Source organism: Calliphora vicina, chromosome 2 (genome assembly GCF_958450345.1).
Source record: "Calliphora vicina chromosome 2, idCalVici1.1, whole genome shotgun sequence".
NCBI lineage: Eukaryota > Metazoa > Arthropoda > Insecta > Diptera > Calliphoridae > Calliphora > Calliphora vicina.
Window position 1 is genome coordinate 70,749,206 of NC_088781.1, and position 24,309 is coordinate 70,773,514.

At 28.4% G+C, this 24,309-nt stretch overlaps 1 protein-coding gene across 3 annotated transcripts in view; it reads right to left on the reverse strand.

The window, feature by feature from the left end:
• Positions 1 to 24,309, reverse strand: part of TTLL4A (Tubulin tyrosine ligase-like 4A) — a 78,660-nt gene that overhangs the window by 18,931 nt on the left and 35,420 nt on the right. The gene's annotated exons all lie outside the window — the stretch shown is intronic.

The following is a 24,309-nucleotide window of genomic DNA, read 5'->3' on the forward strand; positions in this document are numbered from 1 at the left end:
ATCCGTCATTTATATATTCTTATCCTCTCCTCTATTCTACTTCCTTACTAGACTATCTTCCAATATTACATTAACTTACCACAAAGGAAACAACCAAATGGACCCAAGTGAGCTGTGCTAATTTTGGACAGCTACCTGTTAATCTAAACTAAATTATAATAAAAATAAGTACTAAGAACACAAAACCAGCAACGCAAACAGGGTTCAGCTAAAGCATTGTTCACATAAAATCCGGTCACACTGTAGAAGCATTTAACAAAAAACTAGTGGCAAGATTTTGTTTTTTTTTTGGCATGACTTTCTAAACAAACCAACGGTTATTCCGTTTAGATTTCAAATTAGTATATTAATAAAAAAAATTGTGCTCAATTTTCTAAAATATCCAACAAGGTGCAATGATAGCAAAAAAAACTGAAGCTTCCAAAAGTACTGTGAATGATGTTATAAAACGTTACAGAGAAGTTTTGACAAAATTTAATAACTGCCTTACCATGGATGATGAAACGTATGTGAAAATGGACCTTCAACAGCTACCAGGACTTAAATTTTATGTTGCAGAGAGCCGCGGGAATGTCAATCAAAAATATAAATATACAAAAATGGATAAATCTGGTAAGAATGTTATGGCAAGCTATTAGCAGTTGCGGTCTTAATAGTGCTCCGTTTGTAACCTCTACAACTATGACTTCGGATATTTATATCAAAGAATGTCTTCAAAAACGTTTGCTATCCTTTATCAGACAACACCATTCTTCAGTAAATTTTTGGCCCGATTTGACCTCCTGCCACTATCCCAAAGCTGCCATGGATTGGTATAGAAGCAACAAAGTCGATGTAATACCAAAACATATGAACCCACCCAACTGTTTCCTGCTTCGGAAAATTGAAAAATATTGGACAATTGTCAAAGGTAAATTAAAGAAAACTGGAAGTGCTATTATTGACAATAAAAAATGTTATCTGTTTGGAATAAATATGCAGCTCCGGTAGACCGAAAAGTTGTGCAAAAGTTAAAAACTACAATTTTTATTAGAAATAAAGATATTTAACTAGTTTTATTGCATATTCATTATTGCTAATAAATAAGATTAAATTTATGGTTGAACGTCTTTATGTAGATATTAAAGCCTAAGTTTTAAGTGAACAATGCTTTAGTTATGTATATATTTTTTTAACAATTCTTTACAAATACAAAAATGTTCCATATTTTGTGGATAGCTAATGTCACATTACTTTCCCAGCTAAAACTTGGTAATGACTTGCAATTACTGAATAACATACTGCCACATACAGTGCACATTACTTAGAAGAAGGCCAATAATGACTTATTTATTATCTTATATACAATAAAAGTACATATTTGTTGGCTCATTTACATTAGCACTTACAAGTACACGAATAATTTTAACGTGTCATAAAATCATTTAGTTAAAAATATTTTACGTGTAACCTCCATTAACACGAAGCCTGGTTATTTTTGTATGAAAATTTTCAGTTTAACTATTAGTTAATACATAACCAGACTTCGTGTTACTGGGGGTAAGTAGTTCTAATTTAGCCAAAGAAGTGGAATACGTTACCACATAGTACCGTAAGTACTTACTAGGGATGCCAAACGCGACTGGGTTTTACAAATCCCAGGACTTTTCGGGACTTCGGGATTTGCTAATCCCGATTTGCTAAACCCATCATCAAATATTTGATGATGGGTATAAAAATGTAATTATGAGTATGTTAGGGTATGTTTGCATTGTTCAAATATTTGACGAAATACTGTTAAATTTTTTTGAAATGAATAACCTTAATGTGTTTGTTTGATTTTTTTAAAGCATTTAAATAAGGTTGTTTGTTGTTATCATGTTCATTTTTATTTTCCTATTTACATTTCTTATATTTTTATTTTCTGACATTTTTATTTTTACCAAATTTTTTCTATACAAAAATTTTTACTGTTTTAAACAAATTTTTGTTTGAAATTGTGTTGTAAATTCAAACAACTGTTTTATTTAATATCATATTTTTTTAATTGAAAAAATTTTGTTTTTTTTTTTTCAATTAAATTTCTTCCCTGTTCTTATATCAAACAAAATTTTGTCTGATTGAGCAAATTTCTTTATTGAATCAGAAATTTAATTCTTTAATTGTGTATCGGATCGACTTTTCAGAGTTAAACACAATGATTATGTGTCAAGAAAATACAAGATTAGAGCTGGCGTTCCACAGGGAAGTATACTACTTGCCTACATGCGATAAATTAACTATTTCTACATTTGCTGATACAGTATTTTTGACTTACCTGCACAACCAACTTTGCACGATATTTTGTGCAGGTAAGATAAAAATGCAGTTAACCTTAATACACTTACGTACCCATTGATGCTGGTAAGTACAAAAAAAGCAGCTAACGGCAAATAATTTACATGAAGCTTTGTGATTTTTCCCGTCTAAACATAACGACAAATTTGTTATTTTAGATACGTTCAAATTATTAAGAAGTTGCAAACTTCTCATTTTTTCAAAATAGTATTTTCCTTATTTTGTTTTGATTTAATTTTGTATTAGGCACTGGTTTTTTCATGAAAACCAGTTATAGCTTCCAAAAGTATTATGCACTTATCTTAAATGTGCAGGTATGAACAATGCACTTAAATTAACGAATTTATATGGAGTTTGGTAAATAAATATACAAAGCACAAGTTTTGTGCACTTATATGCAAAATGCTCTTAAGTCAAAACTACTGTAATACCGCCATTATTAGCTCATACAGTTTTAAATACTTATTGTAAGGCCTATAAAAGGCAGATTCAATAAATAAATAAAGCGTAAAATAATTAACATTTAATAAAGTTTGAACACTATGAATCGGTACATTCCTTATAGGTAAATATCGAAATTGAAAGAAGGTAGAGAAAATAAAGTCCATCCATGCTATCACGAAGAACAAAATCAAGAAAATTCAAGGAGGAGGAGAAAAATCAAATTAAAAAGCATGCAATTCCACACAAAATAATTAAAATTAAATATTAAAATTGTTATTCAACTTAGGCACTTACTTTAAATTTTGTCATAAAAATACAGTTACGTTTCAACATTTTAAATTGTAGTATGTCTGTATAAGTGTATGTATATGTGTGTGTGTGTGTGTGTATGCACTTTATATGTATTAATAATACATACATATCCATATGTATAGTATGTGTACATACATATAAATTATTTATTTTATTTATTATAACTTTTATTAATTAATTATTTTACTGGCATAAATTAATTATAACCGATCCATTTTACTTTGACTTACACATTTACGTAACATAAATAAATTATCATTATTATTGTTAATTTTTATTTTTTAAAATTTTCAATTAATGAATTTGACTAAAAACAATTTGAAATAAATTTACTATCTACTATAGTCTTAATTAGTACAATGGTGGTCCTTTTGAGAAAACTTTTGATCATGCAATTTTACTACTATAATATGTAATACTATTTAATAAAATATTTTATTTGATTTGATTTGATTGGCAGAATAACAACCACTTAAACATATTTTAAGGTATACAATTCATTAATTTCTCCATAATATAAAACAACTAAAATGTATGCAACATCATATACTGGGTCAGTTTTTCTAATAAATGTATAACTAAAATATATAAAAATAGTAAATTTTAAGTAGATTACACACTAAACAATTTTTAAGTTTTATAAAACATTCCTAAACTCGAATGTCTAAATAGTTTTGTTTAAATCACTTAGTTCTTAAACAACAAAGTCCCCAAAAAGATGTATATTTATTTACCAGTTCAGACCATCAAACTAATATTAAGGTCATGTTTCATCCATTGGTCATAATGTGGCCAATCAAAAACTAATGATCTCATTGTAGCTCATTTGCTACAATAATAAAAAAAAACTCAATAAAAAAACATATCCAGATACTTTTTAGAGACTTTTATTACCAATTCTTTATTTTCGAAATGATTCGGTAGTTCGTTGAAAATATATTAATGAAATGTTACACAGTCAGTGCGGTGGTGTTTTTAAGTAATGAAATTGTATCAATCAATGTTGAAAGAAATACAAAATTTGTGAAATTTTTTTTCGAAAATTGTTTTCTCAGTATTTTGTGAAATATCCAACTTACATATTACAATTAAAAAAATTAATCGCAAAAATTTTAATGGTTTAGCTATGATAAAAACTACGAAATAAATATTAAAATATTGGGTGTATGACTTAAAAATTCGGAATTTTTTCCCATCATTCTAGCAATATATGGATTCCGAGCTAAAAGAACTGTTCATCTTTTGAGGCCATGAACGAATCAAGCCGAATCTGGTTCCAAAGTCATCGATCGAAACAAATAGTATTCGGACGAGGCAAGGTCTGGACAATACGGCGGGTGAGGCAAAACTTCCCAACTACTTCATTCTAAATAGTTAGTTTATAACAGGTATTGCATTTCATACGGTTTCATGTCTGGTCGCATATTCTGGGCGTTTTTTTTGTCAAATGCTCACTTCAATCGAATCAGTTGCGTTCAGCACAGGTTCCATGTAGAGTGTCCAAAAAACCGGCAAATATGAAAAACCGGTTTCCGGTTTAACCGAAAAAGTGTGTTTTTGAAAAAACCGGTTGTGATTATTGTCTTTTAAAAAACCGGTTAAACGGTTTCGGTTTTTGTCTTCAAAAGAAACCGGTTAACCGGTTTATATTAAATTTTTATTTAGCATTTTCGAATTTTTATGCAATTATTTTATATCTTTTACGAAATATTGTCAAATGCTATAATTTCTATAAAATAAATCAATATTTTTAAAAACTGTATCAAAGTTTTTAAAAATATGTTTGATTGAGCTTTAGAAAATATATTTCATTAAAACCGGTTAACCGTCTTATAAAAACCGGTTTGCCAAAAAACCGAAAAGTTAAAAAAACCGAAACCGATGGAGTTTACAAAGATGAAAAAACCGGTTGACCGCTTTTCGGTTTCGGTTTTGGATACTCTAGTACTCTAGTGTAATGGTCTCGCCAGATTTCAGCAACTCATAATGGATACAACCCTTTTGCTCCCATCACAAACAGAGCATTACCTTAGTGCCATGGATATTTGGCTTTGGTGACGATTCGGCTGGTGGGCCGGGCTTTACGTACGATCTCTTACGTTTCGGGTTATCGTAATGGATTCATTTTTAATCCAAATCAGGATTCGGTGCAAAAATGATTTTCTTTTATAGCGTTCAGCGTCTTTCAGGGTCTCTCGGCTTCAATTCGTATGGTACCGTATTTCTCTGCTTTTGTATGAATCCTGCTGCTCGCAAACGTTTTGAAATTGCTAATTGAGTAGCTCCCAACGATTTTACAAGATCTTGTTCTGATTAACAACAAAAATCATGGTGTAATGCCTGCAATTCTTGGTCTTCAAACTTTTTTGGCTGGCATTGACGATCTTTGTCTTCCGTGTCAAAATCATCACTTCTAAACCGAACAAACCATCTCGTTGAAACCGATGGAACACATTCAACATAAGCTTTGCTGAGCTATTGGCTTTGTTGGCACCAAATTCGACATTTTCGAAGCAAAAAAAATTGTTGTTTACACTATAATTTTCAATAACTAAGTGAGAATTAATGACATACATATGTAGCCTTCAAAATGACGGCATTTATTGTAAATCCCACATTGTTAAGCCATACACCGAATAACAAATGGTAATCAATTAAGTGCTCAATTTCCGTAGATTTTAAAACAAACAACAGTTTCAAACACATTCTAGTTAATCTTCACATTTTTGGGGTAAAACTGCTAAAGGCACCAGATTTTTAGTGAAAATTTGAAAGCTGAAAAACTGACCGTAGGATTTAAAAACGTTTGCCATCCAACGGCTCAAAATTTTATAAAAAGAATATTTTTTATTCTAAATGGAAAAATTTATTCATACAAATACAAATAAATAAGTATGTAATTTTTACCGAACTCATATTCATACATAGATATCAATAAAAATGGATAATGCGTCGTATTCTAATAATGTTTCTTTTAAAGATTCAGATCTTGTTTAATTTTACGTTTTCCTTTACTTTTTGTTAATTATTTCTTGATATTTGTTTTAATTATTAGTGATACTCCAGTATGTATATTTGAAATTATTAATTTAATAAATATTCATTAAACTGTAACAATACATAAGTTTTTTTTTATTGATTTCCGCCTGACCACACGTTGGAAAATAATCTGTAACGTCAAACAAAAGAAAATATGAAAAACTCAAAATGAAATGAAAAAAAAAAAATTCCAGTTTTGTTGAAAATTTTTGGAAATTGTTAAAGAAATTAATATTACGTGAAATAAATTTGTGTCCGTTTCAAAATAAACATGTTAAATGTATTAAATAAAAAAGTGAAAAATTAAAATCATAGTTTGACGTTATAGGGTTAAATATTGAAAACTCTCCCTAATGATTCTACCTTCTAGAATTATTGTATCATGGATAAACCGATAAATTCTTGAACAAAAATGTCAGAGAGAATTAATACACTCCCCGAAATATTTATAAGACCAAAATTGCAATCACAATCACATATTTTGGCATTAACATTAGTTGAAATAAAACCTGGTGGCAAATTCTCGCACTCTGATTAGCGTTCGAGTAAAAACTCGTTCGTTATCGATTTTGTATACATTTCATTCGATATCGAATAATTGAATCTCAAAAAGAAATCGAGTTTTTTTCTTCGAATAAGTATTCGGTTGTGTTCGACTTAAAAATTTATTATTGATATCAATTACGAACCTACAATAAAAGGTGACATTTTTTCAATTCGTTTCTATCGTTATGCTCGAATGTTTTGTACAAGAATCATTTGCAAAAAGTTCAATAGTGATAGTATTTTGAATGTTGTGGTCAGGAGGGTTGTTACAATTTTGTTAATATCACATTTCATTTCCTAACGATAATATGATTTTCAAAATTAATTTTATTTTTGCATTATTTTGCGATTATACAATTAATATGGATGTACAATTATGTGTATATCTTAATGTCTATGAAATATTATTAAGTTTATTGTTATATACATTTCGTATTAGGTTTTTTTTTTAATTGTTTGCCTCATCCAGCGACTGGTTAGTTAACAGTACGACGCACAGTGTAATTTTTAGGTTCTGTATAAAATAATCAAACATTTTTTATCTTGTAAGAATATGAGTAATGTGTGTCTGAAGAAAAGCCATAGTCATTAAATCTGGAATGTGATCATTTGTGATCCTAACTGGCAGCTAACTGGTTTAGAAATAACAGAATATGGTATAATCTCTGGGATAGCGTGTCGTACTTATAAGGATATTGCCTATCTCTAGTGACACTCACAACTGAAAAACAAGATGATCTCGATCACCAGGCACTATAAATTCGGCACTAATGCTAGAAGACTTGGGTTAGGTTTTAACGACATCTGCAGGAGTTCTCAGAATGTGGTACGTAAAGTATTATCGTCAAAAGCAGCCATTAGTGATAGTGAAACATTTCTTCACTATTATTAAAAACTTTAGAGATAGTGTTATTATTTTCACTATAACTAAATAAATTTAGTGGTTGTGAACAAATCTGCAATACACTCGACTAATTTTTTTACATTTTCTTTGATATCTTCCCTCGTTAGGTAATAGGAGGGCACCAATTCTAAAAATAATTCGTTAAAAATAAACATGAATCTAAAAAATCTTATCGTTTGAAAACAGTTCGTCATTATAATTGGAAATATATATATTTTTAATTTAATCGATTTTAAGCCAAATGAATTTCTTCCCAACCAAAACAGATTGATCAAATCTGGAAAATTCAGAATCGTTCACATTAAAATCAATTCATATTAAAAATATTCAACCATCAATTTATATGGCTTAACAAATTGTTGATCACTCATCTGAGAAGAAAAAAAAAAAGAACACTGTGCGACGCAAGTCTTGTAAATAAATTAATAATGCGATGCGATTGTGTGTAGTTTTATTTTTTAGCATACGATTATATTGATTCTGCTTACTTGTTTGTGTGTAGCGATTAATAAATAAATTTACTTATTTACGTGGGTGTATATTTAATGACAAAATAACTAATTACGCACAACGTTACGGAAGCGATTGTCACAAATACGATTGCAGTTATTATGATTTTAATATCCATCTCAGAAATTTTGCCAAAAAATCCTGTAAAAGTATTACATATAAACAAGTATAAATTTCATCATCATCATCATCAATTAGAAACAAAATAATTTATTTTTTTTGGAAATTGAAAACATTTACAAGAAATAGGAAATAGAAAACAGAACATGGGAATTAAAAAAAGCTAATGAAATGTAATTTTACACATACGAGTACGAGGAGTAGATACATATGTAGTATGTTTGTATGTATGCTAGTAATCATGAACTCGTTGTACAATTCAATTTATTTCGATCGGATAATGGAGAAATACAAAATAAATGTAGATATGTATGCATGTCTTTATGTAGGTTTATAATATAGTATACATATGTTACATATTGAACAACTATTGAATTGGTTTTTACATACAGTTATGGAGGAAACTATAGAATCACCAAATATAATTAAAATATTTACTATTATATAATAATAGAATTGATTTTTATCAAACCCAACGGGACCAAGTACCTACATATATTAAATCAAATTTAAAAACACTTTTTTTAAATACTGCATTCAAAATCGAGTACTTCGTCATCGAAATGTACACAGAAAAAAGTTTCAACATAAATAGTATGATTTGATTTCATTGATTTCAATTCATAACATTTATAAATAATTTCTTAAATATTAAGATTTTTTCATATTTTATGTTTTAAAATTAAATCTAGAAGGCTTGAAAAATATAATTTCATTTTCATTTATATTTTTTTGTTTTTGAAAAATGTTTGAAATTTTCCTTGGAAAATATTTTATTTATTTTTATGATTTTCAGCCACAAAATGAGCAAATATGCGCGAAATTGATTAAATTTTTTTAAGGGGATGATATGCTTAATGTTTATGGATATTTTATTATGTTCAATGATATTTTTTAAGTTTCAGATATTGTTGATTCATCTTAAAATATTGGCCAATATATGGCTACTAAACAAATATTTTTACATTAATTCATTAGATAATCCAATTATAATGCAATTTATTATAAAATATTATTAAATTTATGAAAAAAAAGCAAAAATTTCCGTCATGAACAATTTTATAATATTTATGAACATGTTCTTAAACTGAATGAAAAAAGTTTGGGAAAAAAAGTCAAGTTCGATTAATAATATTTATTACAAAATTCATTCCAATTATGAATTTCTTTTTTCTGTGTAGTTAACGTGAATCACGCAATCGTTATCGAAACGTATCTACTCGATTGGTAATCTCTTATCGAAAACAAATAAATGGGGCAAAACAAAACAAAGAAGTAAAATAATAAATAAATAGTAAGGAAATGTCAGAAAAGACAAAATCACTTTTTATTGTTGGTGTTTTGTTTAAGCTTTGATTTTACAAATAAAGCTTGAGTGTCTGTAATTCTCAATCACACTATGGTTTTATTTGTATAATATCTTTAGTTTTTCTAAAGCCTTTTGGGAAAAAGTTTCCCGAAATGCGCATAGGAACTAGCTTATCCCCCAACAATAAATTTCAGTGAATTTATCAATAAAATTGGGAATTTCGCTTAAAAAAAATTTTAAATAAAAATGTAAGTATTTTTCTGATATTTTCTCAAAATTATTATAAAAAATATTATATTTTATTTAAAATTTTTAAACACAATTTGTTTTGTATTTAGTTTATGTTTTGCCACTGAGAAATACAAAAAACATTTGGATCCATTTTTTTATAGAAACTTTTAGACAAATCTGAAATTTTTCTTAAATGTGTCAAAAATCTTTCTTTCAGAAGCATATCGATAGACTATATTCAAAAAATACAAGCCGAGACAAAAGTGATCTGATTGGAAAGGTGTCCGTTTTAGAAGATCTATCGCAAAACGCCAACAAATTGAAGTATATCGTCAGTATGATTGCATCACTGCAGCAAATTAAAATTTTAGCGTTCGAAAAAGCATATTTGCGATTATTGCTTTACGTCAAACGTTTTTTAATGCAAATTGTTGGCAGTGATGCTGCAAATTTGTGCAACCAATGCATCATTAAGTTATATGTTGCAAAAGTTTGCAGGTCGTGGCATCATTGATGCACAAATTTACTGCATTTACGAACACACGAACACATTCCTACAATATTGTCAGAAAATGTTCAATAAATGGTTAACACCCATACGTCGGACAATCGGACAACCTTGTATACGTAGCTTAATACTCACAGTTAAACTACTCTTTAATAAATATTACTGACATAAATTCTAATCTTAATTTTTATTTTCCCAATCTGACTAACAAGTAATAAGTAAAGCCATTTATAGATTTTTTTTTTAAATTAAACAATACTGTAAATGTAAATTTCATCATGTTTCTCAACATTTCTATTTCTGGAGATTTCTGATTGTGGAGAATATTGTTTACCGGCCGATTAGCAGACAGTTAACATTACTTGTGGACATTATTAACATAGCAGTGGAATATTACAACATTAAATAAAAGCGTTGAGTTGATCATTGTAGAATTATGTAGAACTTTCAAGAAGCACATATAGATGGTGCTGGAAACATCTGGATGGTAATGCAATGTATATAAGGTGGCCGCGAGAACATCAATCAGTCAGTCTAATTGAAAGCATCGTTAAGTAAAGATTAATTAATTAACTGCCGCACAGTGGGGGATCTGAAAAAAAGTGGAAATAAATCTGTAACTTCTAAACGAATTGCCCGATTTCAATAAAATTTCCCGTGGCTATAGAGGAGGTGTTGATAAGTTTTGAATTTGGGCACCTCGGGTATATTAAAAATTATGCCAAATTTTTGTTTGCGATCCGATTTGAAAGATTTTTATATATATGAAATCTTTTAGACGAGATCTACAAAAAACATTGCTTTAGCCATATATTATCTCTTATAGTTTACGAGTTATTCGCATTTGAAAAGTAAAATTTTATTTTATTTACCTACCTTGGTCTGGTTTTTTGCTAATAACGGATCCAATTCTTTCCCGATTTTCTTGAAATATAATTTTTTGAATTAAGAATTGTTTAAAAACATCTACTGAGTCAAAAGTTATGTGCATTCAAACTTAAAAAAAAATAAAAAAGTCGTTTTTTTTCGAAAAAAGTACTTACATTAATTTTAAATTATACAGAAAATAAGAAAAAGATAAATAGTGTATTTATATTTTTCTGAAAGACAACAATTCGGGAAATATTATAAAAGCAAAATAATATAAAAATTCGTATTATTACGTCGTGCAGAGCCTTCCGAAGTAGACCTATTTATACCCTACACCACCATAGTGGGGAGGGTATTATGCGTTTGTGCAGATGTGTGTAACGCCCAAAAATATTGGTCTAACACCCACCTTAAAGTATACCGATCGACTTATTTTCTTTCGATTAAACGATGTCCGTCCGTCCGTCTGGCTGGTTGTCCATGTAAACCTTGTGCGCAGAGTACAGGTCGCAATGTTGAAGATATTTCGATAAAATTTGGTACATATAATTTTTTCGACCCATTTGAAAATGGCTGAAATCGGTCCATTATTTCACCTAGCCCCCATACAAATGTCCTCTCGAAATTGGACTTTATCGGTCATAAATGTTTAATTTATATATGTATCTACACAAATTTCGCTCCAAATAAGTTTTATATATAAAAAATTCATGTCACCAAATTTTGTTACGATCGGTCCATAATTAGTCATAGCTCCCATATAGACTCGCTTCCGTAAATCACTTTAACGTGCTTAAATCACTTAAAAATGGTTGTATATACACAAAATTCAACATAAAACACGACCTAATTTTATGGTGATCGGTCCATAATTGGTCATAGCTCCCATTTAAGGCCCACATTTTAAAAGAAAAATATTTTTACTCATTTAAAAAATCTAAAAAATCCCAATTTTGGGATTTTTGGAAAGATTTTTGGGAATTGTCACAAATATCTTTTTGTAAAAATTAAAAAAATTATAGAAGACTTTTTTCAAAAATATGGGAATAAAATATTATAGCTGATTTTTTTGAAAATTTTAATTTTTAAAATGCAATAAAAGTTTTGTTTATGAATCGTTTTTAATTTTACAATTATATAGAAACTTTCGATCCAAATCCAAAAGTGAAAAAGAAATTTGTGAATTGTTAATGAGAATCCCACAATTCCCAAATATCTTTCCAAAAATCCCAAAATTGGGATTTCTTAGATTTATTGAAGGCATTAAGCTCGGGGCTATGAAATCCCTTTGCACAATATTGAAGAACATATTGGGACATACAAAACAGGTCTTAATTTTTTGAAAGCAGCTATGCGATTTGATTTGAAAAATAGGTCTACTTCGGAAGGCTCTGGACCACGCAATAATACGATATTATTTTGCTTTTATAATATTTCCCGAAATGTTGTCTTTCAGAAAAAATAAATACACTATTTATATTTTTCTTTTTTCGAAAAAATGGAGAAAAAACGACTTTTTTATTTTTTTTAAATTTGAATGCATATAACTTTTGACTCAGTTGAGGTTTTTAAACAATTCTTTCCTACTAATAATAGTCTACATGTCTTATTAATTCAAAAAATTATATTTCAAGAAAATCGGGAAAGAATTGGATCCGTTATTAGCAAAAAACCAGACCGAGGTAGGTAAATAAAATAAAATTTTACTTTTCAAATGCGAATAACTCGTAAACTATAAGAGATAATATATGGCTAAAGCAATGTTTTTTTTAGATCTAGTAGATTCCATATATATAAAAATCTTTCAAATCGGATCGCAAACAAAAATTTGTCATCATTTTTAATTTTTGTTATACCCGAGATGCCCCACTTTGGGACATTGTGGCTCGGCCCCGCCTTGGTGTTATAAGCCCAAATTCGAAACTTAATTTTATAAACACCTTCTCTATGGCCATGGGAAATTTTATTAAAATCGGGCTATTCGTTTAGAAATTACAGATTTATTTCCACTTTTTTTCAGATCCCCCACTGTGTGCCGTAGAGTGAGCTGTATAAGTTGTGTAGATTAAACGTGTTGTTTTATAAAAGTGAATAAATAAAGATTTGTTATAATTTGTTAACTACTTTGAGCTTTTATGAAATCTTTTTTGTTAAAAAAAAAATAAATTATTTTGTTTTACATGTTGCCAAATTGAATTGGTGTAACTTTTAATAGAGCCCGTATAACTGTATAAACATTATTCTATTTTATTTAAAATTATATAATATTTTATAAAAAAAAATATAAAAATGTTTGATCAAAAACTTAGTATTTTTTAATGAAAAAGTTATATTTACTCCAATAAATGTTTTTTATAATTCATATATAGAGGTTAAAGCAAAATAAAAGTAATTTGTTTAATGCTAAAATAATTGTTTTATCGTCAATGGTAACCAAAAATATCAAAGCATTACTAATATTTGACATAATTTCTTGTTGAAATGTTTTTTATTTTGACGTCTTACTGTAAGAAAGATTCACCATTATAATTTTAGCAAATTTTGTTTCATTGGAATTACATACTCCAAACTACGAAAATTTACAAAAAAAAAAGTAATTAAAATATCAATGATAATTGAAAATTACCATTGATGATTTCGGTTTGTACAAATAATCTGATATCTGGTGTTTCTATTGATTATTCCATATAGTATTGTTCTCAAATTCATATGTTTAGGTATTTTATTGAAATATATGTATGTATATTAAATTAATATGTATATGTACATGAAAAAACAATATGATTGTAGGATTTATTTTAAATAAATAAATGATTATGATATCTAAATTGTATGTATCTAGTATTAAATCTATTTTAATTTAGCCGATTCTTTTTGCAGAAATAAGAGAACTCGATCGATCCTATTCTAATAGATTTCTATATAAAATAATGAATTAAAATTTATTTGGAATAATAGCGTTTTTTTACATCACATTTTGTTTTTAAAAGTGTTGATTGAAAAGCAAATATGACGTGACTTTTTGGATATTCATGACCAATGTTATTAAGCTATTATAATAACAAAAAGTTAATTGGTATAGCGTTTTTTTTTAATATGAAACATAACATAATGGTTAAAATATAACATTGTTTATTATTGTGTAATTAATTAAAAATTTCTTCTGGGAAAGACACCCACCTGATACTGATTTACTTTCACTTGGTATGAAATAAATATTGTCATCGCCTTCGAAATACTATGTAATGTAACCAATGAAATAAAAAATTTGTTTCAATAAGCAGTTATCGTTATCAGCAGCCTACACTAACTACACTCTACATAAGTATATTTTTTCATATAAATACATATTTATTACACACTATACATACTTATCAATGGTAAAATTCATGAAAAAACAAAAATGAAATGATTCATGATCAAGAGACCATCATTCTTCATTATAAATACATTATTAACAGGGCAAGTTTTTCAAACAAAAAGCTTGAAAAGTAAGCTTTTGCATATATTACAATTTAAAAAAAAAAAAAACATTTTTTTTGTGAACAGTGCATAAATATGCATATTTCGCACGTGGACTATAATTTATTTAAAGGAAATATTGCTTTTGAGTTTTTTACCCACAACGAGACATCGATCCCACAACATTATACCCTACACCACCATAGTGGGGAGGGTATAACGCTTTTGTGCAGATGTTTGTAACGCCCAAAACGCCCACCTTAACCCTAGCTCTGGCACCAATAATTTTCTACGAATTCTGGCACTATTTAAATTTGTAAATACATATGTGTAATTTCTTATATATTCATACTCAGGATATTCAAAAACCGTTAGGGATACTGGTAAAGCTGTCCATAACATCACCACAATAGGCCTAGGCTGCTTATGAAGTCAATTATTCTGTTTATTGGGAGATCTGACATCAAAAGCTCCTCCGATGTACTTCACTCAGCACTACCCTAACATAAGGGAATCCCAATGTACATCCTCAGATATATGATTGGTTGGTTTACGTGCTAGTTCCCTGCTCGCGAACAATCAAGTAGAGTCGAAAGGACCGCGTTTTGAAAAGACCACACCACTCGTCAGAAGTAGTATCATTTACATCGTAATGTATGCTAAAATGTTGAAATTTTAGACCCAATAGGTCATTAAGTCTAGACCCAGATACCTACTAAGGTTGACTAATATGTAGTTGCCCAGAAATCTGTGCATTTTGACACTCAGAAATGGGGATCGCAGAGAAGGTGGAAAATCGTTTCCTCTTTTTCCCTATAATTGCAGTTACGACAATGGTCGTTAAAGGGGAGTTCAAGGCGACCTGCATGCTTGCAGGTTGGATCCTCCCTATAGCATTCTCAGGAACGGTGACAGAGTATGGTGACTAAGTAGCCATCATAATGTCAACGAGTACCTTTTAGAGATGTTATAGAGTAAATGACGATACTCGAGACTTTATATCAGGAGAAGATAAGTCCTCAGTTGCTCTCTGGCTATCCGACATAACAATTATCCTCAATCTCCCTCCCAAACATTAAGCAACCCAAATGAGGTTTTCATATATCTAAGCCTGAAACGTCATATATTCGCAAGCCGAGGAACGATCAAGATGGCTCTTAGAGTATAAGTAGGGCAAGACCACATAGCTCAGTAATAGAAACAATTAAATGTAATAAAATTAATTGAATTATATGAAAAATAAAGCACACAAAATAAAAATATTTACATATCGTCACCTAAAATCACTGTTGCCAATTCATGGTGAACAAAAAGGGCTAAATACTTAGAAAAAAAGGCTAAAAAAAATTACTAAAAAGTGGCTAAAAAAGGCTAATATTTTTAATTAAAAAAATACATATATTTGACACAAAAAACCACTTAGAATGTTACATTTGGCTATTCCGAATAGACAAACAAAAATGTATGAATATAACACATGTTCAAATGCAAGAAAATAAGAATTTTTATTCCTGTATGTTGATCTTTAACTTTAAAATAACGTAATATGGGGCCACACGTATATCATATGCCGATGTTTTTAAAGCCTCGTATTTATCACATGGCCTGCAAAATGCTCATAGTCAAATTTTTTTATATGAAAGACAAATTATGTATAAAGTAATCCTTTGTGATAACTTCGGTGGAGAATATTTTGATAAGTGAATATATGGCATATTTGCCTCTCACGCAGAAAAAAAATATTCTAAAAATTATACACTTCGCCGGACAGAATTGATTTTCATTGGCAAAAACATAAATTTTGCCATTAGTTAGTAAACATATCAAAACTAAGGTAGCCAAAATATGTAAACATAATTATTTAATTTAAATTTGGAAAAAAGTTAATTTTCTATATTTGATCAGATAAAAATGATCATAGCTAAATTATTATCGATAATGAACTGAATTTTTCTTTCTAAATTGGTTGGATTGTAGTCTTTGAAAACGGTATACTACATGGCATGTGTTATAAAATATTTGTTAAAGTACTATATTTACGTCAATACATCGCCCAGATAAAGTTAAAAGTATTCTCTTTAACCCTATATATGATTTTATAAACGCCCGGACCCGCGCGTAACACATTAACATATTTATTAACAATTTTTATTCGAATAACGTCCATTTTCTCTATATTAGTTATGGCATTTTTTTAACAATTTGTATGTGCTTAATTTGTTTACTGGTTCAACATTTTTAGTTAATTTTTTTTTGAACTGATTTTACTAATTTTCAACAGCAAAAATTTCAGATCATTAGAGTAAATATATAAGTTTTGATTTAGTCATAAAAATGGCTAAATGAAAATAAAAAAAGCCCAAAAAAAGGCTATATTAATTTTTTTGTGGCTAAATTTAGCCCAAAAAGGGCTAAATTCGAAAAAATTCGAAATTGATTTTATTATTGATTACGATTCACTACATTGTATTATATATGTGTGCAAAATTTTAAACTTTAACTATCAAAAATATCAAAGTTATAACCAAAATTGAAACTAAATTATCATCAAATACGTGATTTTCTTAAACAAAATAAAGTATACGCTTTGAGTAATTAATTAATAAATTGTTTTTACCTTAATTTAGTTTCCTATTTTTTTTTAATAAATTTGTTGCAATTGAATTTATTTTTTTGCAGTCTTTATGAAAATTTAAGATTAGTTTAAAAAAGTAGTTGTTAGTAATTAAAATAAAAACACATAAAAATTTAAAAATGTATATATTAACTGCTTTTATTTAAAATAAAAAAAAATATTTTTATTTAAGTTTTTATTTTTTCATAAAAATGTATATTGATGATACGTTTTTTTGTTTCAGAAAACAACAATTCAAAAAAAAAACGTAAGCCACATACATATCTTAAAGTGTGCTTTGAAAAAATTAGTTTTTTTTTATAAAATATATTTCTAGTGTCATTGTAATTCAGATTTGAAAATTTTGTTTCAATATCTCAAGTAGTTTTCATTTTATATCGTTTTTTGCTTCTCTTATAAACTTATGAAAAGTGATGTTATGTTATTTTGCATTTTAGGTGACGATATGTAAATAGTGGCTGAGAATGAAGAAAAAGCAACAAAATCGCTAAAAATAACGGTTAATTTACTTTATTCGGGATTTTTTATATAAGCACGAAGAACGTAAAAAATTAGTCACTGACTCCAAACCAAAGGACCAGGACCAAAAGTACACAAGCTATTTTAAAATTCAGATATTTACATATTTAAATAGTGCCAGAGCTAGGGTTAAAGTATACCGATCGACTTAGAATCACTTTCAGAGTCGATTAAACGATGTCTGTCCGTCCGTCTGGATGGTTGACTGGCTGTCCATGTAAACCTTGTGCGCAAAGTACAGGTCGCTATTTTGAAGATATTTCGATCAAATTTGGTACATATATTTTTTCGGCACAAGGACCAAGCCTATTGGTCCTTGTGCCGAAATCGGTCCATTATTTCACCTAGCCCCAATACAAATGTCCTTCCAAAATTGGACTTTATCGGTCATAAATGTTTAATTTATATATATATCTCCACAAATTTCGCTCCAAATAAGTTTTATATATACGAAATTTATGTCACCAAATTTTGTTACGATCGGTCCATAATTAGTCATAGCTTCCATATATACCCGCTTCGAAAAAAACAAAATTCACCATAAATAACTTTCATATAGCCATAAATCACACGACCTAATTTCATGGTGATCGGTCAATAATGTTGGAAATAAACCTTATTGTAAAAACACTTTATATAGCAACATGAATATTTTAGTTTGCATATAAAAATATTGTGTACAATATCTTTTCTAATCCAATAGTTTTTCATTCGTTTAAAAACTTTTGTTCAACACGTTTTTTATATTATATTAAATAAAACTTTTATTTAATCGCGTATATTCAAGATCATACTTTCTTACTTGTTTTTTCTTAATAATGATTTTTTAAAAATAATGAATTTTAATTTTTGTTTATATTAATATTAAAGATAAAAGTAAAGTAATAAACCTTTGCAAAAAAACCAAAATAAAAGTTGTCTATATAGTAGGGTATTCGAATTATTCGATTTTTCTCTTGTTCGAATAAAACGAATAATTCGAATAAGAGATTTTAACTTGTTCGAATAATTCGATCACACGTTTAAAATTAATCGAATTATTCGAATAATTTAAATTTTTTTAAAGAAGTAAATAATGAAGTTTTGATGTCGGTTTTTTAATATTTGATTGTTAAAGAAAAAAAAAATTACGTTAAAGTTAACAATTCAAGTATTGATAATGTTACAAAACATTCGAAAACAAAGTCCATCAATAAATTTTCAACAGAAATTTTCTGATCAGATTAACTCCCGAACAATCTACAAAACAATTGACTAGCAAACCCTTTAGTTTCCGCTTTGGAGCTATGCTTTAAAAAATTTGAGCTTGTTGGACATGATCCTGAATTCAAATAACTACAATATAAATGTATTAAGAACTTTTTTATGTCGTTCATTAATTCGGGTTTTAAATTGATTAACTAATTCTTTAGTAAATTAATTATTCACTATTTCTAAATTATTTATAACAAATTGTATTATACATCAAGCTCTATCAACGTTGCCGAATCTTTGCTTAATAAAGAGGTTTTGGGGAATTATACAATAAAGGGAATCTGTCCAAAGTTTGATATCATTGTCAGTGAACGTGGCTAATTTGAAGTCAGGCAGTGCATGATTGACGTATCTACAAATACGCAAAAAGTTTATTACCATGTTAGACAAAGATGTTCAAAATCATGTATAAGACGAACTCCATGCTTTTCTTGAAACAAAACGTTAGTTTGCAATATTTGTGTTTATCATTCGATTTATTAAATATTTTGCAACACTTACGTACGCGGTTAATAACTTCACTTATATACATATATTTTAAGATAATGGCCTTCATCTATTTCAATGTAATCATTATAAATATCATCCTCAATGTCACTTTCGACGACCGTTTCAAAATCAGATTCTCCATCACATTCAACTCCACTTTAATCTAAGTTAAAATTTTGATTATTAATTTCGATTCTTCTATTATTTCGCCAGCTAAATAACAAATATTTTATTGCGTAACTTTTATTTTCATTGGTTCAAGTCCTAAGTTAAAAATTTTAAAAGATTTGTTTTTAGAAATGTAACTTCTTGCAGTAATATTTATATATTTATAGAAGGAGCTATCGGAACACTCATCTACAGTGATCGAAAGTCCCTTTGTCTTTAGTTATTTGTCAAATTTCAGAAACAATACAATTTTTGTGAGTCATTGTTACTTATTTAAATTTGAAATGATGAAAAATTGTAAGCAATTTAATAAATTTAAATATATATGAACATTTATTCGTTTTATTCGATTATTCTACATAAAATTGTTCGAATTATTCGTTATTCGAAAATGGCCATTTTTAAATTGTTCGAATAATTATTCGTAAGAAATTATTCGATTAATCGAACGATCATTAGTCGAATGAATACCCTACTATATAGACAATATGTGTATCAAATGAACGCGATTGTCTATTTTCACACAAAAACAATTTTCGTCAAACAATGTTGTATTAAAAATTTAGTTTTCACTCAAAAAAAGTTTTTCACCAATAAATTTTACTTTATATATATAATTTACAGTATACTGTAAATTAAAAATTACACTCTGATTTTTTTACACTTTTACACAACAATCCAAAAAAGTTGTATTTTTTTTGTGGAATTTTGTTGTGTAAAAGTGTAAAAAAAATCAGAGTGTAATTTTCGTTTTTTTTTAAATGAATACCCTTACTATGATATATATAAAAATAAAAAAAATATGCAATGAAATTGTAAAAAAAAAATTATTCAGGATTAACATTTGAAATTTATTTGGGGGATATTGCCACATTTAGAACTTCCAATTTAGGGCCACTTTTTCGAGCATTTCTTGCCGTAACACGAACAACGTCCAACGCCTCCAAGACGTCAATTGTTGCTGGTTCATCAGCATAAATTTGTGATTTCAAGTGGCCCAGAGGAAATAATCGAGAGGTGTCAAATAATGTTTCGTCGATGTCGATAACAATTGAGAGAATATTGTAATTTTATAAGGCCCGTTACAGTACAAAATGCTGTCAATAGTTATCGACATCGACGAAACATATACACTTTTTGTTGCTGTCTACGTGAATTTGTGGGCCGATTTGTAGGACAAAAATTTCTCTATATTGTGCCATCAATTTTTCGATAGCTTTTGGCATGAGAAAAAAAAGTTCCACTACGACATATCGAATAAATTATTTTCAAGGCTTTTTCCGAACTTTTATTTTCAAAGTTTTTTAGTAGGTAATAAACAATTTTTACGCTTTAATTTTTAAGTTTTTTTTAATATATCCTATCCAATTTAAAATTGTACGCTTAAAAGATGGCGATATAATTTTAAAAAAATGTTTTTTTAAAATTGTCGATTTTTTACTATTTTTTATTATTTTTAAGGCTCCAAACCAATTTTTATGTATTTTCTCCCGTATCAGATAGCTCATTTATAAAGAAATTCGCACGTTAAAGTCGATGTTAATATCAGTTTTTTGAAGAAAAAAATTGTAATTTTGAAACTCGTAAAAACCGCAAGAAAAACATTTTTTTTTGGAAAAACTGCTATCGACATCGTTTTTAGCGTACAATTTCACTTTGGAAAGGCAATGTTAAAAAAAATTAAATCAGCCGTTTTTTTTATTACCTACTAAAAAAAAAAAAACTTAAAAATAAAAGTTGAGAAAAGTCAAAAATTTAAATTTGTAGTTGTGGAACTTTTTTCCTCATGCCAAAAGCTATCGAAAAATCGATGGCACAATATGGACAAATTTTTGTTCTTACAAATCGATTACAAATTTATGTAAAATATAACAAAATATGCCTTTTACAGAAAATTTTTGATTTGGATAAATAAGTAGACTACATAGTGTTTGGACGAGAGAAAGCATGTAATTGCATATTAATCCGCACCTATTAATAACAATTATAAATTATTTTTTTATAATGGCAATATTAATCTTTAATAAATATTGTTCAATAATTTAAATAAATTATAGTTTAAATTGCAAATATTAATTAATTTTTAGTCTTGTAGTAAATTAGTAAATTTAGTTGCAGTGTAGTAAATTACAGTTAAATATATTTTATTGTTGTGGAAACTTTGTGAAATCTGACATTTAAATTTATTCTAGCTTTTACAAATTTGTGGACCAATTAATGGGAAATTCTTTTAAATCTATTGTGAAAAACCCAAGTCTGTTGTCAAAAACCTAACTCATACAAAAATATCATACACGTTAGGCTATGTATTTCTGTGTTGTATCAGACATATGATTTGTTTTATTTTTGTTTAACAAAAATATGTGTATCGTCTCTATGTCGTACAAAGAATAACAAGAAGGGAACGCTCTCTCTCTTTCTACAACAACAACCTCTCTTCTCACAAATAAGTAGTATGCGAATTCAACACACTTGAGAGAGAGATATATCATCAAAACATTTTATTGAAAATTGCAATTCTATCACACTCTTTCACAAACACGTAATATTTTTTGAATTTTTTTTCATACATTTAAACCATTAAAGTAACCCAGCAGTTAAGCAAGTAGTCAATGTATCCCTTAAAGACAGTAATTGTCACAAATGTCTTATCAGTTGGCTGACTCCATTTTATATATTTTGGTCATTAGACACGTGTGTGCACTTTGTAGTGCAGAGAGAAGACAATTGGTTAATTTATGCATCCCAAGTAATCTAGGGTGAAGACAATTGTCACTTAAGTGTCTCTAAGTAATCTAGAGTGTAGTCACTTTAAATGTTTTGTGAGTAATTCGTACAAACTGGTTTTTTTACAAATTGTGTTAATATAATTCTCATACAGTTTATTTTTATTTTTGCTTAAGTATACTGATATCGCATGTAATATAGCATGAAGTCAATAGTCACTTTAGTGTCTCTTAGTAACCTATGGTGAAGTCACTTCAACCTTTTTTTTGTTCTGCAGTTTATTTTACCCACCAGAAGCGTTGACTACCTTCGATCAGCTATCCGATAGTCACATTGTAATCAAAAGGGTCAATTGACCCCCTGCTTAGGACATGCAGTGTTAAAATAACTAGTCAAGTAGCTGATCAAGTAACCAGTTACAAAGCTAGTATGACAACTGACGCTATGTAACCAGTTTGTGAATTCAATGCGTTGCCTACTTTGGACCAGCTATTAGACAGTCCCATTGTAATCAAAAAAAGACAATTGACCCCCTGCCTAGGACATGCCCGTGTTAAAATGACTAGTCACGTGGCTATTGAAGTAACTAGCTCCCACCCTAAATGATGGGTAAAATCACTAGTTCGGTACTGTCTCCTAGAACTGCTGGGAACCGAAACATGTATGTGAAAGTGGTTTGAACACCGACACATATAAAAAAATGTTACCAATACATTCATAGAGTTAAGTTTTTTATGACAACCGACTTAGGTTTTTTTTTTGACTGCGTTTCAATTCTTGTTATTATTCTTTGATGTCGTATCACAATTTCAATAAATACATTTGGGGATTAAAACGGTCTGCTATTAAGTCATAATAGGACATTATGACCTAATAGCAGACCGTTTGAATACCTCAAATGAATGAATTTTTTTAATCCAAATAAAATTAGTCATCGTTTACTTAAATCAATTAAACATGTGAAAATTAATAATTATAAAAATATGTTATTTGTTTTTAGTAGAATAGTGTTCAAAAGAGTATACATTCTTATTAAATTTAATACAATCTTGAAAATCTCATTTATCATCGCTGAGTTCTACGCTATGGACTTTTTCGCTACAACACGCAACGCATTGCCTCTAATACGTTGGATGGAAAATTTACTTATCGTATATCATATTTATTAAAATTATATTGTAACATTAAAAGAAATAATTATTTGTAATTATTATTATCATATATTTAAAATACAAATTCAATTACTGATTACTGAGTCATTAAATTACCTACATAAAACAGTTTTACATTAATAAATTATTAATCGTTTTCTAATCATGTTCTATACATTTATAATATATTTTTAGTTTGTAATTACACCAAAAGCAACAGGTTATGGTTATGGATAACCGATACAATTAAGACATGCTATAGATTTTCTAAGATATGAAAATACATATGTACATACATGTATTATCGAATGGGATAATTATTTTATCCAAAAGCTTTCTGTTTCTACAGAATCGATACATTTTATTATATGTACGTAATATTAGTTAACAACCACTTAATAGTTCAAAAGATAGAAGAATAATTAAAACGATTTGAAAATACGAGTACATAATCTACGTTTAAGTTTCTTACTAAGAATTAAGTGTCTTAATTTTAAATAAATCATAATTGTCGGCGTTCGCTAGAAATCATATTTAAATTAATAAATTCTTTTAAAATTTGTTTAATGATATACAATAATTTGTGTTTTTTTTACATTTGCGGTAAGTATTTATGTTTGTAGTTGGGATATACAATTTTACAATATTATACCGCAAATGTGTTATTAAGTCATTCATCAATTGAGACGAGATTTCAATTCTCATCGACATTTATAAACTCTATCTAAAGCGGAAGAAATAACTTACGATAGTATAAGGCACGACAGCGCCAAAATAAGGACAGAATAGCACGCC